This window comes from Sciurus carolinensis, chromosome 7 (assembly GCF_902686445.1).
Source record: "Sciurus carolinensis chromosome 7, mSciCar1.2, whole genome shotgun sequence".
NCBI classification, from domain to species: Eukaryota; Metazoa; Chordata; class Mammalia; order Rodentia; family Sciuridae; genus Sciurus; species Sciurus carolinensis.
Window position 1 is genome coordinate 34,413,617 of NC_062219.1, and position 15,869 is coordinate 34,429,485.

Here is a 15,869-nt window from a genome sequence, read left to right on the forward strand (position 1 = left end):
ACTATAATAATTCCTTCTCCGACTGGAATGTAAGGGTCATAAAGACAGGAACTTTGTTTTGTTTCCTATGACAGTTCAGGTAATAAAACAGTACACTTGGCAAGTACTCAGAAAATAGTTACTGAATGAGTAAAGGAAGAATGAATGATCCTCTAATAAAAATCAAGAGGAAGCAGGATTAAGACTCTTCCAAGGCAAAGTTGCAGGAGCTTTTGAAACTCGGCAGGGTGGAGCCATGGAGGACTTGGAGGAGCAACTTAGGTTGCTCTACGCCAAGGCAGGAGAGCCAAGACACAGCCATGCATTCAGGAAACAGAAGGGTGAGCTAAGTTGATGGGATGAATCCCCAGAGCCTGCCACACAAGCTAGCAGCTGGGTCTCCTGCCAAATGAGCAGAAGAGTCTCTGGCAGCTGTGGAGGAGAACAGGGAATCCCCAGGGCAGTATCTGTAGACGTGAGAATCAGGACACAGGTGGCCTTATTACCTGGAGATGGATGGCATGTGCTGTCTTTTTCATCTGTCTTCTTTATATCCTGCCTTTTAAAATCATTTAGCCAAATTCAAAAATTAAGGCATTTGTGAACTAGTTCACAATTTCACTACCACACCTCTTCCTCCAAACTTTGACACAGGCAATTCCCTGTATTATCTTATTTTAAGACTTTTGTTCTTGCAGAAAGTACCTGGAGTCTTACCCAATGTCTCTCTAACCCATGAGTTCCTTGAGAGAAGCATAACTAGAAGGGAGTCTTTATATGAATTCTGCCTTTGCTCCCAACCCCAATATCCACCATTACAGTGACGTATCACTTAATATTCTTAACCTCAACTTCTATTTTTAATACATGGCTTCAAACATCATGCTCCAAAAGCCCAGTCTCCTAATGCTCCCAGTGCACTGTGTACAGTCCATCCTACTCCCTCCCTCTTCAAATGTGGGAGGAGGGCTCCTTCTTTCCTCTCAGGTCTCAGCTTAAATGCACCAGAGGTCTTCGCTGACCAACTGCTTTGCTTGTTTGCATGTTTACTATTCATCTTCCCCATCTAGCATGCAAACTGTTGCTCAGATCCTCACCCAATCCCCAGGGGCCAGTACACAATATTTCTTGAATTACTTGTTGATTAACAAACTTCCTACCAAGTTCAAGTTCACTATTTTATGCATATTATCAGAAATTTCACATATCAGTAAATAAATCATCAATACAAAGGACATGCTTTCCTACACAGTGTTCTACATTATCACTGTGTAAGACGTGTCTCCTATTTGACAAAATGGCTCAGAAGTATAATTTAATAGCATCTGCAGCATCATCTCCCTAAGCAATTATTTGTTGAGCAAATGAATAAAAATAATTTTATCCAAAACTATTGAAGGAGATCTATAAAAGAAAATTAAGTTGTAATATTTTTCTTCAACTTTTAAAAGGAAACCAAAAATTTTTCTTATTTTAATTATGAATCATTTTTGTAGAAATACAGTAGTGGCAGAAAGATTGAAACTGGCACTCAAAAATCATCACAAAAGGCTGCTGCTGCGGTGAGTTTAATAATTCCATTGTAGTAGTCTCATACAGTGTTTTGAGATAATGAAAAGACTACAAAAGTATAATGACAATCCATATTTCTCCTTCCTGTGAAACAAATCAATTCATCTCTATGAAAGCTCAATACTGTGAGGGGGTTCATTTTTCTTTGGAAAAAAGTAACATCAGAAAGTTCAAAACTTAGGATCTTTTTTGCTTTTGTTTTGTTTTGCAGACTTGGTGAGCACCTGAGGAGACATCCTCTAGGAGGGAATCTCAAGTGTCTTTACATTCTACTTCCCAGCACAACCTGGGCCCAGATCACCAGTGGGGACTGAACCAGGAACAAAATCAACAGGGACCTACCTCACATGGGTTACAGGGACAGGGCACACTGCAGGGCCATAAGCACAAGTCAGGCTATAGTCAGATCACTCCGTGACGCCAGGACCTCAGCATGGAGGCTACAGAGGCAGGGCTATCAGAGGACTGGGCTCTGCAACTTGGGGCTCTGGTCTCCCATTCCCTCTACTCCAAATCATTCCACACGGTGGCCTAAGGAGTCCCCTCATGGGAGGCGCATATGGTTGGCTTCAAAAAAATCATTCACAAGCTAATTTTCTTTCTGTAATGAGCCCCTCTCTGCACACTCAGAAATACCTCTACATAAATTTCAAATCTGGAGTGAGTGGTTCATTGTGTTTTGGAAATGTACCGGTCTACGCTCTAAAAGAGACTTTTGGGTCACAAAGGGACACAATCATCAGTTAGCCTAAACTAGTGTTCATTTTGATGTGGTAGCTTTTCTATTTAAAAACAACAAACAAGTAAAAACCAGTCTAGTGTGGGCATGGTGAGGGATGGGTATTTCCATGCACTGTCAAGCCCAATTTCACTTTTTCTGAAAATCAGCTTGGCACTGAGCATCTTAAGTATCGAAACATTCATGTCCTTAAACTCAGGAATTACCTTTCCCTGGATCTTGCTTAAAGAAATAATCTGATAAGATTCATAAGATGGTATATAAATAAATGGAGATCTATAAAAGAAAATTAAGTTGTAATATTTTTCTTAGGCTTTTAAAGGAAACCAAAGTCTTTGCCCGCTCCCCAAAGAAACCTGAAATTTGGACAAAAATTTCATCAAAGTGCCATTTATAATACCAAATATTTTAGAAGGGCCTAAAGGTCCAATTTTAAGAGACCAGTTAATAAATTATGAGATATATATATATATCCAATATAATATATATAATAATTCAATATTCTACAAACATTAATAAAATTGCCTAGAAGTTGAAAAATATTTAGGACATAAGGTTAAGCTAACAGAGTGGGTTGTAATATTAACTGTGAAAAAAATTCATTAAAAATAAGGAAGAAGAAAATGCCAAAATGTTACGGGTGTCTTTGAGTCATAGGATTATAGGTAAATTTTCTCCCTGAATTTTTGATATTTAATACATTTTTCATAGTTTTTGTGGGGAGTGTGGATTGCTTTTATGATTAGAAATAACACCATCTCTTCGGAAACACTAATATATGACAAACACTTGCACATATATGTTCACTGAGCCTATCTGAGTCATGTTGCCAAGGGAGCCAAAATTTGTCTCTCTCCTCTGCCAACATCGGCTTAGAGAGAGTACTGAAATCTTTGGATTCACCCTACATTTCAGCCGGAAGATGCTGATTCTCAAAAGGAAAATATTTTCTCTTCAGTACCTCTGTGATCATTTCTCTATTTCCAGAAGAGCAAGCATTATTTTTGTTTCATAAGACTCCAAAATTCTTTTCATCTCTACCAGCTTTACTTCACCGTATTGCAACCATTTGTTTACATCTGACTATTATTAGATTATGAGATTTGATTCTTGAGTCATTAGATTATAAAACTGAACCCCTAATCTCAAGGATCTCACAATCCAATGGGAACAAAAACATGAACATTATCTGAACCCCAGAGGGCCAGAGAGCCCCACTTCAGGCTGCTGTCAGTCTACCTGCTCCAGCAAGAACCCCACTAGTCTGGCCTTCTTCTAGATAAGCTATATTAAGATAAGGAATCACAGGATTAACCCGGCTTCAATCCAGAGCAACGTCCTCTCCCAAATCACCCAACACAAGCCCAAATCCTACCAGAAATTCCGCACTCTCTCCTAACAAGACGGGGTACATTCTCCCTCTCTGTAAGAAGAAGCAGGCATGTGTTCAACAGGTGAGTTCCTGCGGGTGATTGGGTGGAGGGCGGTAAGTTCTTAGTCCCGCCCAGGATGCCCTCTGCCTCTCTCTGCTCATGCATATTCATCAGCACTCACCTCTTGCTGGAAGCCTCTCCCAGTTGGCCTTCTGCCTGTGAGAGGGTCGCTATAACATTTACATTCAGCTGTGGCTATTAATTTTGTATTTCATCACACTAGCTGACGCTGCAGTCTTAGTTGCTCTCAGATTCTTCCAACTCTAAAATTATATTTTTTCTGTTGTGTTAAGTTTTATGCATGGTTGTCTTACTTCCCCAAATAGGCTAGAAGATTCTCACAAATACATCTATTGTCACAGACATTCTCAGCACCCCTCCTCTTTTTTGTGTGTGCGTGCACACACATACACACACAGAAGAGAGACTTCTGTACACATATCTGATTGTACATCTAAGCAGATACGAGTGTTCCTTTGCATTTGTTGGTGCATGATATGTGATTCATATTCTATCCTTTCATTTACAGCAGCTTCAAATACAGACCTTTGAAACTTAAGTGTGTTCCACATGCCTACTACATTCAGCACGTGCTGTGTTCTTTCTCTCTCTCTCTCCCTCCTTATTTTTCATATTTCAGGACAAAGTGTGAGTATCAAGGTAACTTCAGGCCACAGCACTTGGCAGAGGTTCCTTTTAAACTGAAGTTGGTGACTAAAATTAAGCTTTCTAAACATCTGACTTGCTGACGTGTCTATCCTGCATAATGATAGAGATGCTGCATGAAAGGGCAAAAGCCTACTAGGTCATTAAGTTTCTGCCAAAGCTGAGTATAATTTTGCTGGACAAGTCTCTTCAGATGGTCTTCTCTCATCTCGCACTCAGAGGTCTTAGCAGATAGCTCACTGCTCTCTTTCACAACCTGATAGCCCTGCTAATTTCCCCATTTCTACACTCAGACTTGAAATTGACCTTGCCCTGCTAGGACTAGGATGCCTCCTCGACAATTCAGGCTGAATTCTAGAGTCAGACAGACCTGAGACTCTGTGCCAGCTCTTTCACATTCTGGTCTGGCTCTAGGAGCTCAGGCAAGCAAGTTAATCTCTCTAAGCCTTCATTTCCTATCTCAAAAAAGGGAGGGGGCATAATATTTACCTTTCCAGGACTATAATGAAGGTTCAGTGAGATCATATATCTAAAGTACATGGTAGATGCTCTACGTATGTTAGCTCTTCTTTCTCATAGTGCCTGATAAGGAATAGAATCCAATTCCCCTCTGAGAAGCTGCATATTCCATATTCTTATTGACTTACACCAGGAAGGACTTTCAAATTCAGAGCAGATGGTAGAGATCCTATTCTCAGATCAACAATCAAAAGTCAGTTATTCTATTGATCTGCCCACCTGCTCAACTTCCTGATACTGCCCCCAATTCCTTTCCTCGCTATACCCCAAACCCCAAACCAAGAATCCATGTGATATTCTTTGCTAAGGTTTTCCTTGGCACCCTTGTCCATCTTGTCTCTCAGCATGGATACTCTTCACCTTCACTCTAGTAACCTATAATCTATGCCTTCTGTCTGACCTGGACTTCTGGAAGCCTGGTTGCACAACAGAAGGCCTTTTGAGCCCATCATCCAGTTTGGATACAATGGATTCTGACCTTGGGTTTGAGAGATGGCATTGCACAGTGGTTACATACCAGGCTATGGTGTCAGATTTCCAGGTTTTAAATTTCAGATTTACCACTTAATAACAACAAAATCTTAAGTAAACCTCCCTCTTCTAACTTTTAGTTTTCTTATGTTAGAGGGATGTTATGAGGTTTAAATAATACAAATAATTCAAAGTATGCAACAAAGGACATGCCATACCAGGTAGGTCCTCAGAAAAAGTCAGTTCTACACATGCCTCTAAGACTCAAGAGTGACCACTGGCTGCCTTTCTACACAATCTAGTTGCTGTTAACCTATCCACCACCATGCACAACCATTTCACCTGCTGGGCCAGCTTCTCTTCCTGGTCCCTTGACCCCATTTCATTCCACAGATGCTTCTATTAACACAGATACTCCTTCGTCCTGACTTACAACCTCACCAGACATTGACGATGCTGCTAAAACAGTTTCTGCCTGTACTCTAGGTTGGGATCCAATATCGTATGCCGCCTAAGAGCTAATCCTAACCTGTGCCCAGCTCCAACAAACCCAACGAAGTTGCATAAATAATATTTCTGTGTTCATCACATCACTTCCCCCATTTGAGCTTTCTCTGGCTCTACAATGCCCAAAGCAAAGGTTCCATAATAACCAGATGTGCAGCTTCTGAAAATAAAATCCCTAGGCTGGAAATAAGGCACAGGGATTTGCTAATAGTACACAGACATGGACAAATGGGGACTCCTTGTTCAATATTATTGTGAAAATCACACTTCTCTTAATAAGTCTAGGCAGGAGGGAATTATTTCATCACTGACTATCACCTTGGTTAGGAGGAAGGTCCCACTATTGGAATTTAAATGGTTTTGGGTACCTGAGTTGCCTCTGTGGGCAAACTCCACCTCTTTGTGTAGGAGAGAGAAATTATCGCCAGTAAGAGACATATTAATTTTAATTGGCAGCATCGTTTTCTTGAAACAATCACAATTCTATGGAAACTCAATAGAATTGTCCATCTTGGACCAGCCTCCTCCTCCCCATCCAGCTACCACCAGAACCACATACACACAAAGTTGAGCACAAGATCTAGTTTGAGATTATCACAGAAGCAATCTCTGCCAGACATAGAGACTGATTCAATAACCACCAAGCAGGGTCACTCAGAATCCTTCAAAAAGAGTCATAAAGAGAACCTAGAAGAGACAGGATCTTTCTCTCTTATGGACCCCAACCCAAGAATGTAGGCTTCTAACTCAATAGTGATTTTTTTCTGTATATAGAAAGAAGGTCTCAGAATAAAGTCAATCCAGAAAGAAGTGGAGCTAAGAAATGAAAAGGGGAAGAAAGAACCCTGATAAGTCATGTGAATCTCTGGTTCCAGCTGTAACTAAAACAAGGTCCACTTTTGTACTTTCCATTCATGTCTGTCAATAAATCCTGTTTTGCTTAACCTAGTTAAATGTAGTTTCTTTGTGCACATAATCAAATGAATCCTGACCAATTCCCTCACACAAAAACACAGGGTAGGGTGGTGGCAGGGGGCACTCCACCACCCTTGGTGCAGTTGGTGTTCAGGAAAGAGTGAGGTGGATACTGCAGAAGGTAATGTATGGATTCACATTTGGCTACACTCCTATGCCTTCTGCGTAATTTAACTTCTGGTGATAAGGTTTCCAAAATACAACTTGCTATTAGAACACACTCCACTAGTTAACACTGTGATAAAAATAGCCCAAGAATGCTCACCTTATTATATAAGTTATGGATATTTACTTTTTCCAGTTGTACTCAAAGTTCTCAGACTAGTCTTATCAATCACTCTGTGATAATCAAACTCCCAGAAATCTACTGGGGAAGGGGAAAGAGGTGAGGTGGGGAGAAGCAAGAATTGGAGTAATCAGAATGAACATAAATGCTCTGAATTCAAGGTCCTTCTGGAGGTCTCAATTTCATAATTGGAGATCTTTGTCTTTGAGAATGTAAGCTAAATTTTGACTTACCTATTCAACTTTCACAGAAATCTGACGCCAACCTTATCCCTCTCTCCTTTTTACTCAGGAGTTTCCAAACATGCATTAGCTTCTGCTAGCTCTATAAATCCTGCAGAAAGGCAATCGCGCATACTGGTATAAACATCCTCTGCAGTACTAGTCTTGGTTTGTCACCTTTCTGCTCTAATTACCTCTGAGGGTTGTTATGAAAATCAATTGCCATTATTTGTGAACACTCATTGGAAACCATCAAGTACCAAGTGAAAATTGGTATTTATTGTTTTATTCTGTATTGTCAACTCAGATAATGAATGATGGGCCAGATGCCCCAGGCCAGATCGCCTTTATTACTTGCCAGCACAGCCATTATCCCTGCCTTCCAACCAACACATCCTCCAACCTAAAGTCATACCCCCCCACACACATTCTGATTTCTCCTGCCTTTAATTCCACCAGGACCCATCATGCAGCATTTTAAAAGAATGTAAAGATCGCCAGTCCAAAGTACTTTTTCTTCCACAAAGGTCAAGAAACTTGTCCTGGGCCATATAATCAGTGGCTCAGTCAAGATGACAGCTCCCCATTCCTTGCCCTTTGCAAAATAACATGCTGTTCCCTGGTCTGCAGCAGCTCCCTGATGCTTACAGATACCACAGGTGCTAGGTGATCTCTGGCATATTTACCATATCCCTCATCACCAGCCCAGAGCCTACCATCAGAGAGTCTTAGGTAGCATGACACCCCAGCAAGGACTCTTTGACGTTCTCTGAATGCTGGGTCACATATCAAACCTCAGTACACAAAAAATATTTTAAGTACAGAAACAAGCAGATAAACTTGATAAAACTGCAAACCACATATTCCTCAGTAAAAGGTCTATCTCATTGCAGGTTTGTTTTTCTGTCACTACACAAGTTCTTTTTCCCAATATATTTTGCTTGACAAAAACTCCCCAACTATCTCCTATCTAGAGTGAGTAACAATTCATGAAAATTATTTTTAAACTGCCTCCTCTTTTAAATTCTACATTGTTTGATAAATAATGTGAAGATGTATCACTTACTATGAGGACTTAATATTATCTTTTTTGCTTAAGAAATAAAAAGATGACTTTTACTTTTATCTTTGTTCTTTTCAGTTTCTCTACATAAAATATGAATTTCTTTTTCCTTATGCTAAGATTTCCCATGGAAATGAGAGAGTTTAACCAATCCATTGAGATTCACTCACCCTATATGTCAGTAGTTATCCTTCTCTGTCCAATGAGCTATTGTCAAAATCCTGAAGCTAAGCAAGTCCAAATATAGCAATGTAACTCTTGGAGCATTCTAAACTTCTCTAAAAATTCTTCCAAGTTGAAATGACAAGTGCACCCATCCTTTTCTACCGCGGTCCTTCCTGATCTTGTAAATCTTTCTGATTTCAGGTGTCTTACGGATACTCCGTATTTACCTAGACCTACATCAGAAGCAACAGGTAAAGCCTTCTCTGTCCCAACTGCGTGGAAATTGCATACAGAGACTTTCTATGTATCAATTTCCTCTTTAGTGAAGGTTTTCCCAGCCTAGATATAAAGATAATTACATAACCAGGGTTACAAATTATAACTAAATTATCTCATAATTTTGAGCTATCTAATAGGACTTAGGAGGACTGAAAAAGGGGAGGGAAAAGAGGGGAATAATGAACTAAATGGATTTCCATGCATGTATTAGTGTGTTGGGATGAACCCAATTACTACATATAACTATAAAGCTCTAATTAAAAGAAAAGGAAGTTTCTTAACACTTCAGTTTACATTTTTAAGAGTAAAACACTCATAACATAAAATTGCTTAAACATTGAACTACTGTGTCCACTTAAAAGAAGCACTATTTTCTGTCTAGAAGAACTCCTATTTCTCACTTGAGTTGTTGAAAAGCATGAAACTACAACCAAATGCTTGGTATGGGTAAAAAGTAGTGGGAAAATAAAGCAAAGTTTAAAAAGTTTCAAAATTTAGCCTACTTTTCACAAAATGGTATTATGTTCTAGTATAGCAGCTGAAAAACACCTGAAGGTCATTTTATGTGTTTCCATAATGCAAGAAATGACAAACCATTAAAATAAATAGCACTCACGAGCATTGCTAATATTTATGCAAAAAAAATACTACAGAAAGTGAACATCTGAACTTGGTTTGACTGCAAAACCAAAAAAGTTCAATACTCTTCCTGACAAACAATATTTGTTAATTTCTGAAATATCCACAACTGCTTCTGAACGTTTGCAGAAGAAAGGACAAGGTAATGCCAACATATTTAGTTTTGAAATACACCACACTAAAGTGTACAGGGACAGATTCTAATTACTAGTTATATATATATATATATTTATATTGTGAAGCATCTACCTTTCTTTCTGACATTACCAATGCCTGCTATGAACAATGATCTTTTACACCAAACACATACACACACACATACACACACACACACACACACTTCTCTAAATCAAAAGGCAGCAAACACTAACCGAGAGCCTGCGCCTACACAATATGAAGTGTTGGCTTTGAACAATTAATTATTGCAAAAGAATGATTAATGAAGCAAATCTTGCAAGTCCTCAGTCTTTTCTCTTAAGGACAGACTTTACAGGGAAAACAGTAATGCTGAATTTTGCAAATAATTGCTTTCACCTCCCCATTTATGCCTATGTAGGTACAACCATACAGAGATACTGCTTCAGGAACCCCTACCCACACTTTGTTCTACCATATATTAACGCCATGGACATCTTTACAGAGACTGCTGACTCTCTGGAACCGAAACAAAGGAGGGTGTAGCTTGGAGAAACCTGGTGCACCAGGACTCCGGGTTTTCGGAGGCTGCCCCGCAAGGCTTTTTTGCGCTCTGGGGACTGAGGAGTCCAGAACTGATGGCGGACTTGGTTTATTTCCCAAACTTCAGGCGTCTGTGTTTACCCTAACTCTGGAGGCTGAGGCGGAGGGGAAGGGAGGAGGCTGAAGGAGCGCGGTTTCAGCCATAGGGCTTGCCCACCTACCTCCCCACGCCCAGCAGCACTCTTTCCTTCCCCCTCACCTGTCGTGCGCGCGGAGCCTGGGGGTTCGGATGACCTCTGGGTTCTCGCTCCAGGAGCTGTCCCGACGTCGGGCGCCTCCGGAGGCAGCTAAGGAGGCGGCGGGGTCGGGGGCGTCAGCAGGAATTCCGGCAGCCGCGAGCAGCCGCGGTCTCCCTACCCATCCCAGCCGGGATCCGGCAGCGGACGCGGCGCGGTCACCCAGGGCGGATGAGTCAGGCGAGGGGGCGGGCGGAGGGGGTGCGGGCGCCCCTACCTACCCCCGCGCCTGGGTGACGCGGGCGGCCTCGGACCCGGGGGCGCGCCACAGCTTGTGCCCGCCGGGGGCTGAGGGGTCTCCGATCACCGCCATCGGGCGCGCAGAGTCCAAGCGCCCCTGCCCTCTGAGGGCACCGAGAGCGACGAGCGAGGCAGCGTCAAGGAACCATAGCTCACGCGTCGCCGCTGCTGCCAAGAAAGACAAAAGGTATCTGGGTCTGGGAGGGAAAGTTTTCTGCTGGCTCCGGACGGATCCCAGCCCCGAACTTCAAGCCCTAACCTCAAAGGGGACAACTGGGGGAGGGGTCCGGGGCGGGCTCCCAGGAGCGTCGCCGCGCGCTCGGGACTGGTGTGGTGCCAGTCGCGGCGCCACCCACGACCCGTGGGAACTCCTGGGGCCCTGCCGCCCCTCTCTTCCTGGCGAATGCGGACAGGATCCACTCCTTCCCCTCCAGGACTCCCAGTCCCGCCGAGGCGCACCCCAGTCGTAAAGTTGTACTTCTAGAGTCCAGATCAGCCTCAGACAAAATCCATCTTGGAGAACAAAGTACCGCTTTCAGGCGCCCTTCGCAGGGCTGAAGGCCAGCGGGCGGAAGCGGACACACCCACTCGCCTCTGTTGCTGCCGGACCTGGGTTCCAGAGTCGGAGATCCCGGCTCGCGGTTCCCTACTGCACTGGTGGAGCCCCGGCCGATTTGGGGATTTTCTTGGAGCAGGCGCCGCAAGGACCCTCGGTTCCACGCCCCTCAGACGCTTTCTTATCAGATGCCACCTTGGAGGGTCGGGGTCCCCCTGGCGGCTGCGCGGGTGCTGCTGAGAACAGAACCAAACAAGACCCGTGGCGTTCTCTACAAATGCCCTTTCCGTCGTCCACACAGCTCCACGGTGCCCAGCGGATTAAATGCCAGCTTGTCCTGGGTAGGGGCTCGGGGAGAACAGTTTAGGGGACGAGGGTCCTGAGCTGGAGGAGTGGGAGCAAGGCCTGAGGCGGATTAAATCGCTGAGGGCTCCAATAAACAATGCCGAAGTTAAACTCCAAACATCAAAGTCAACGTGGGGTTGACTTTTGCCCTTGTCTTAGTGAGTGGAAACTGCCCATTCATCATGTAATACAATAGTTACCTCTAATTCAGCAGGGACAGAGTAATGGCTGTATTCATGAAGGTCAATTCAATAAGTAAAGTTTCACGTTTAACTAGGATTACTGAATATTCCAAACACCACACTGGAGTGTGCAGAGCACACCAGCCCCCTGGAGTGGTGGTGTGGTAAATCTGCGTGTTCCTGGATGTATTTAAGCGATAGACTGGAAGGTAAATAGTATTCTGGTTCTGTGTATTTGCGTATTTCAATGTGTGGTCTGCTGATAACACTTTCAAGAAAAGTCTGTTTCCAGGGGTAGAAAAATGTATGGGAGGGAGGTGTCTTCCATATGAAAATTCCACATTAAAAGAAAATCTTGGACACCAGATATGGCGATGAAGAAAGACTGTAGAAATGGACTTATTATGGTAAAATCTTGCTTTGACTAAAATAATTTGGAGATTGAGCACTTTTGAGTAGAAATTTCACAGGTATAATGTTTTTTAAAAAGAAAGGGACAACTTAGTGATAACCTGTCTCAAAATATAAAAAGGGATGGGGATGTGGCTCAGGGACTGAGCTCCTTGGGTTCAATCTCTTGTATCAACAAGAGGGAGGGGGGTACTAAAGAATTGAGGTAGGGTGTAAAAATGAGTCACCTCTTAAACCATCTGTAGTTTTATTTTTAGTCTAAGTGCATCTAGTAATCTTTAGCCCACGGCCACCTGCTCAATGCTCTTAGATTTTCTTACACATTTTTCAAGAAACCCCACCAAAGGCACATGAGTCCACTAGGCTTTCCTACTAGCTGCTGCCACTGCATTTTATAAAGTAGTACTCTGAAGCCACATTTCTCCTACAAAACTCCTAAGAATGAACACTTCCTGGTAAACCTCAATAGCTTAATGAATAATAGGCTCATAGTGTGCAGAAAAATCCTTTTGACACCCTCTCTAAAACATGCAGTGAAACACTTACAATGGCCATCGAGCAATTTTAGGCATTGAGTGGTTTAGCATTCCTCAAAAAGAGTGATAAGGACCATAAAAAAAGAAATAAGCACATTCTTATGCCCAGTAGTAGTGATTTCTCATTTCTAAACTTAGATTTCAATGATTCAGCCAAAAATAGAAGAGGAAGAAAGATGGACTAGGTAAGAGAACCAAAAGGAAATTGGTTAAATTTCTTTTTAAAATGATAACTATTAGTCTCAGTGAAAACTGGGATAAAATGTCCTATAAATTGAGGATTATCTACACTGCAGTAGTCCAAGCAACTCCCAAGATATAAATACTTTTCTGGAATTGAGTGCTCAAAGTAAACTCAGGTAAATTATTTAATCTTTGCTAATGGCTGATATTTTTCCAACTGAGAAGAGCCCAGCAAATGTAATGTGCCAGTAATGGATTTTAAATTTAGTTCCACACCCACTTTTGAAATAATGGATGAGAATCAACTGTTTCCTATCTCTCATCATCAAAGCAGCACTGCACTAGACATATAATGGGTTTTTGTTGTTGTTGTTGTTTTCTGTATCTGCCTGAGAAGTGTAAGTTTCCACTAGAACAAACTCATCTTAGAAAAGTGCATGGTGGTAAGAGGTGATCCTTCCTATAATCTAAGTTTAACCACCTAACATAAGGACTTTGAACCTAAGTTTTCCTATTCCTTAAGTAGAAATGAATTACCTATTTTCAAATATTATTGAGAAATCGATTGAAATAATTTCTAATATTAAGATTCTTCTCATCTATCACATAGATCCTCAACACTTTCAGTTACACACACACACACACATGTGCGTGCACACACACACATGTGCGTGCACACACACACCAAATTTGTTTTAATGATATGATCAAAAAAGAAAACTCATCCCCTGGAATCAAGAATTAACTTGAGAAAAATGTCAAACTATGAAAATCAACATTTTCACTCTTGGTACATTATAAATGTTGTCTAATGGATGGAAACAAAATTTTAATGAAACATGGAAACATATGTTGAAATGAAAATGAGTATTCTTAAGTAGGTCAGAAAACAAGGCTAAGAGAAGGCCTGTTAGAAATTATATGTGAAATTATACCCATTTTTTGCAATAAATATATTCCATAGTACCCCAAAATCTGAGAAGGGGTCCTCAACCAGAAAATAAAAGTGTCTTCGATGGGAAACAAATGGAATTGTTTGCTAGATTTTTATCTGAATTGCTTTGCTCCTGCTGTGAAATAGATTGATAGTTTTAAAGCCCCTGAGGTTTTTCTGCTGGCAGATGTGGTTGCTGTTTTAAAGTACGGGACAAAGAAAAATAAAGGCAAAAGAGAAAATGATGTTTCTGATTTTATCCTTAAAATAAGAAAATAGGTAGAAGGAATACAAGAAAAAGAAAAAAAGGTAGTGGAAATACCTTTTAAAATAAATTAAGATAATTTTATTTCACTGATTTGGAATAGCAGTTTGTCATATTTTTTTCTTTTTCATTATGTATAATTGGCTAATAATGCAGTAGATCTAGCAGCAGAAAGCTGTTGCTAATTTCTTTTCTGTTCATCAAATGTGCAAGTGAGACTGCTAATCCCTCTCAAATAGATGTCTTATGATGTTAAGAATGATATGGCTACTTAAATATTTTATAAATTCTGTATTAACTTCCTGATGAGATAATAAACCTGATAAAATTCTTTCTGCCTAAGGGGCAGTGTCAGCATATCAGTTAAAAATGTTAGAAGGGAGCCAGGCATGGTTGCTCATGACTGTGATCCCAGCTACTCAGGAAGCTGAGGCAGGAGGATCACCAGTTTGAAACCAGCCTCAGTGACTTTGTAGCAAAATAAAAATACAAATGGCTGTGGTTGTAGCTTAGTGGTAAAGTCCCCCTGGGTTCAATCTCCAGTACCTAAAAACAGAAAAATTTTAGAAGGGGCATACTCTCCCTTCATTTCCTCTAGACAGATTTGTATTTGTATGATTGGAAAGGTCACCACATGGCTGATAGCAATCCAAGAAGTACTTTTTAAAAATATTCTGACAGTGTGTTTTGGTATGAGTCTACCACTGACAACAAAGACTTGACTGAAATGGAATCATAAGATGGTAGTGGATGTACCCGTTCCACTGTCCGTGGTGCTGAACCGGTCTCATTTTATTAGTGCCTGGTACTCAAAGTGTGATGAAGGATTAGCCACAGGGACATCTCTGGAAAACAATGAATAGCAGGACCTCAGGCCCAAGCCTAACCCTATTGAATAATATTTGGCAATTCCACAACATCCCAAGGGATTCGTTTATATATTAGATTTAAGAAATGCTGCAATAGTACAGAGTTCATGTCGCCCTGGGACTGACTTCCTGCCTTCATCACCTGCATTCAGTGGTGTTATGCTCAGAGCATAGCCCTTGAATAAAACAGCTAAGTTAAAATTCCCCCTTGTGAATTAATTTTACCTAGGGATCGCATGATGGCAGATTAGAGGAAGGAGGTGCTTTTCACTGGCTCTACTGGAATTTGAATGACAGGAATATGGTTTCATGATGAGGTGGGTGTCTGAAGAAAATCATTGTGAATCATTATTTGTCTGTCAGAGATTTGAAGAAGCCCTGAGATTCTGGTTTATTGAACAGAGGATATAAATGAATACACATGGCCCAGCAGGAGCAGTGGTATTGAGTCACTGCAAAGGAAGGGCAATATAACCAGATAGAGAAATACAGCAAACTAGGCATACAAAATGTGCTCTGTGTTTCCTAACTTCTAAGTGAAGAATTGAGGTGGAAACCCAGCTAGAGGAGTTTATGTTAAATCTTGTTCCTATAAGAACCTGATAGTCCTTATCAAATACTTCCACTCTGTCTCAGCCAGGGCTTACTGAGTAACCTAATGCACACCTGGCAAATCACCATCCCAAACAGGTTTTAGAGAATAGTGGATCCAAGGGAATCCAAGACAGAGGTACACAAAAGAGTGCAACCTACTCTCCCTTTGAGTCCTGTTGCCCAAACAACCAGCCACCAGTGGCAAAGTATTGGGGGACATTTACCAAACAATGTGATTAGGGGAATCACACTGAATGTGGGTAAAA

At 41.4% G+C, this 15,869-nt stretch overlaps 1 protein-coding gene across 1 annotated transcript in view; it reads right to left on the reverse strand.

The window, feature by feature from the left end:
• Positions 1-11,443, reverse strand: part of Tmem200a (transmembrane protein 200A) — a 73,604-nt gene extending 62,161 nt beyond the window's left edge. The window contains exon 1 of the mRNA XM_047557228.1: positions 10,452-11,443. The gene's annotated coding sequence lies outside the window, so the exon portion shown is untranslated. The remainder of the gene's footprint in view (positions 1-10,451) is intronic.
• Between the last annotated feature and the right edge of the window lie 4,426 nt (positions 11,444-15,869).